This window comes from Gymnodraco acuticeps, unplaced genomic scaffold (genome assembly GCF_902827175.1).
Source record: "Gymnodraco acuticeps unplaced genomic scaffold, fGymAcu1.1, whole genome shotgun sequence".
In the NCBI taxonomy this organism is placed as follows: Eukaryota; Metazoa; Chordata; class Actinopteri; order Perciformes; family Bathydraconidae; genus Gymnodraco; species Gymnodraco acuticeps.
In genome coordinates, this window is record NW_022991292.1 from 47,160 (window position 1) to 50,839 (window position 3,680).

The 3,680-nt window shown below is 40.8% G+C and overlaps 1 long non-coding RNA gene across 2 annotated transcripts; it reads right to left on the reverse strand.

The window, feature by feature from the left end:
- Positions 1 to 516: 516 nt before the first annotated feature.
- On the reverse strand, positions 517 to 3,068 carry LOC117562225. 2 transcript variants are annotated; one of them, XR_004571520.1, is made up of 6 exons: positions 3,041 to 3,068; positions 2,280 to 2,969; positions 2,090 to 2,183; positions 1,454 to 1,977; positions 1,240 to 1,347; positions 517 to 1,133 (listed from the first exon to the last, which is right to left on the reverse strand). It is a non-coding gene; the product is annotated as an uncharacterized LOC117562225 (long non-coding RNA). The 2 variants fall into 2 exon arrangements; XR_004571521.1 differs by having other exon boundaries at positions 2,073 to 2,183.
- Between the last annotated feature and the right edge of the window lie 612 nt (positions 3,069 to 3,680).

Sequence of the window (3,680 nt, forward strand, 5' to 3'; positions counted from 1 at the left end):
ATAAGAGTTTGCAATGCTAGGACACAATGTCTTTATTCCTGTCCAAAAAGCTGCCTAAAAGAGACTGGATGTGTATATAATGTGGCAACAATTGAAAAAGGGCCATGCTGTATTTACGATTAGCTGTTTGACTTCACACAATCATTTCTCCTTTTATATAGTGTAAATGACTGAATTTCACATTTCATGACTTATTATTTCGTAAGCTGCTCTAACAATGTTCTTCAATCTCTAACAAAATATTCTTTAATCATTTCCTGTTTGTTAACTGTTTCTTGAATATCCTGATCATCTCTGAACCCCACTTCATATTGAAGTTATTTAGCATTTGTTTAATTGTTTAATTGGTGTGAATATGTTATCTGTATTATTTCAACTGTACATATATAGTGGGCTATTATATAATTAAATGTCTGGCTTTGACATATTGTGACTCTTGGTATATTTGGTTCATATTTAGAATTCACCTTAAATGTAGAGGAAAAATAAACATTATTTTGGAAAATTGAAACAACACGCTTTTTATTTATTTAATACGCATTTCAATGATACTTGTTGATATTTGAGATGAGATTGTGGAAATGTTGTATTGGCTGAAATAGCCGTAATTGCAGTAATTACATTTTGTGTCAGATGTCTTTGTACATTTGGCTCAAGAAATTCCGACATGATGAATTACTAGAAAGTGAATGTGTTAATGTTATTAATGTATTAATATAAACCCTAAATAAGTGGCGACTAATAATTAATATACCATGACAAAGGAACACACTTCAACTTAAACACACAAAAACAATCATATCCTTAGGATCTGTTTTATACAAATTATTCTGGTCTCAAATTACTGATCAGATGGTTGCAGACAATAGTTCATTTATTGTAAAACAGTGCAGAGGCTTAAAAGAGCACATTGGACGTCGTATTAGGGGGCGTTGTTGGAAAAGTAAGGCACTGAAGTCTCGGGTGGAGCGTCTCTGCAATCTTTGGCCTTCAATGAATCGGCATGCGTAGAAAGTGCTGGTGGTTGCAGAGATGGGGAGGGGCATTTTTAGTCCTGGCAATGAGCAGGAAGGGTGGTGAACGTGCACGATAGGGAGGAGGAAGCATCTCTTGATCTGGAAGTCCAACAAGGCCTGGAGAAAACACAAAGAAAAGGTGTTGCATTAAAATAGCATTCATCAGCAAACTTCCATCAAAAATCCCATGACTTAATGTCTCATACTGCTATACTCTACGTACAAGTGGGAGGAAGAGGAGCTCTTTCTGTTTCATGAAGGCATCATCACAATCAGTCAGGTTCATGTTGAGGAGTGTGTGCTCAGTCTTTCACACAACGTATGGAAACACCTGTGAGAAGAAGAAGAAGTGCACAGAATATAAACAGAAGCCCAGCCCAGGCATGCTATTTTTATACAGATATATTTTCCCATGTTTACTCAAAGATCATATTTACCAGTGTTTCTCTGGTCGTTGCTGTTCCACTTAGATCCAACCATAGCAGTAGGATAACATCTGTGCAGGTTTCCTTATAGAGGCGGAAGGTGGAGGTTTGACCCCAGCTTTCTGTGGGGATCTTCAGGTGGAGGAGGTGTCTTCAGGCGGCTGGCAAAGGTTACAGGTGGAGGTTTGGATGGCAGTAGTGTACGAGAGGTGTAGGTGCTGGTTCAGGTTGCTGACAGAGGCTGTGGGTGGAGGTTCAGCCGCAGTTGGCTTCAAGAGGTGTAGACGCAGGTGCACTGGCAGAAGCTGTAGGAGGAGGTTTGGCTGTCAGCAGTGTCTGTCAGAATCTACATATGGAGGCGGTGGCTGCAGGAGAAACTGGTGGTGGTTGCTGAGATGGGGTGGGGCACTCTTAGTTCTGGCGATGAGCAGGAGGGGTGGTGAAGGTGGTGGATGTGGAGGAGGAGGAAGCATCTCTGGAACAGAGCTGTTGTAAAAGGAGTTGTCCTCAGGGCCCTGAAGCAGCTCCTGGTAGATCTGGAAGTGTAAGGTGTTGCATTCAAATATAATTCATCACCGAACTTCCATTAAAAATCCCAATACACTCAGAGTGTTGTTAAGAAATCTCATACTGCTATACTGTACGTACAGTGGAGCTCTCTCGTTTCATGAAGGCATCATCACAGTCAGTCAGGTTCATGTTGAGGAGTGTGAGCTCAGTCTTTCACAACGTTTGAAAACACCTGTGAGAAGAAGAACAAGTGAACTGAATGTAAACAGAGAGCCAGCTTTAATAACACAGAAATATGTTTGCATATTAACTGAAGGACTATATCTACGTGTGTTTCTCTGGTCCTTGCTGTTCCACTCAGGTCTCCACATGGCAGTAGGATAACATCTGTGCAGGTTTCCTTATAGAGGCTGTAGGTGGAGGTTTGGCCACAGCTTTCTGTGGGGATCTTCATCTGAAGACGACCACTCCCCCAGTGGTCGTCTTCAGATGGCTCTAGGAATCTGCAGGTGGAGGCGGAAGCTGCAGGTTGCTGACAGAGGCTGTGGGTGGAGGCTCGGATAGCAGTTCACTTCGAGAGGTATAGGCACTGGCAAAGGCTGTAGATGGAGGTTCAGCCATCAGCTATTCAACAGAATGTGCAGTTGGAGGAGATGGCTGCAGGTTGCTGACAGAGGCTGCAGGTGAAGAGTGAGGCAGCAGTTTGATGCTGAAGCTGCTGGTAGAGGATGTAGGCAACAGAGAGACAGAGGCTGCAGGTGGAGAGGAGTCTGTCATCTCACAGGCTGCAGCTCAAGGCTGATGTTTTGTCTGGTAGAAGTAACAGGTGGAGGCTGGAGGGTGGAGCAGGTGTTCTGGCAGGTGATAACTGTTGCTGTTGAGGCTGAAGCTGGAGTAAGAAGACTGTTAACAGAGGAGCAGGAACTGATTCAGAGGAAGACAATTCATCAGTGGTGAGATACATTAAGATCAATGAAAGTAAACTTAACTCAACTAAATACTAACTCTTAACACTAAACTTATTCTAATCACTAAATACTTAAACTTATTACTAAATACTTAAACTAAACACTAAATACTTATACTTACTACTAAATACTTACTCTTAACACTAAATACTTAAACTTCAACTTAGTACTTAAACAGAAAACTTAAACTAAACACTTAGTACTTAAACAGAAAACTTAAACTAAACACTTACTCTTAACACTTTATACTTATTACTAAATACTTAAAATTAAAGACTTGACACTTAATACTTGTGCTTGGCACTAAAAACGTAACACTTAATATGAAATACTTCAAACAAATTACTATAACTAAAAACTTAAACTAAACACTTACTCTTAACACTTTAGACTTATACTTATTACTAAATACTTAAAACTAAAGACTTAGCACATAATACTTATGCTTGGCACTAAAAACGTATCTCTACACTTAATAAACTTAAACTTATCTGCCATACTTTAAAAAAAACTAAACTAAACTTAAAGCACAGTATTATTAGACATGTCAGCTTATGAGAGTGTGTCTTAGTGCTTTGCCCTTTTTGCTGGTGGATATTCGGGCTCTGGTTCACCCGAAACATCCACGTTGTAGAGCGGAGGCTGGACTCCAGCACCGTAGGACACGTCCACATGAACCAGACCGTCTTCATCCACTGTCTCTGTGAACATCGGACGGTCCAGTCGCTCCCACAGCTTCTGCTTGATACGACGACCCAGAC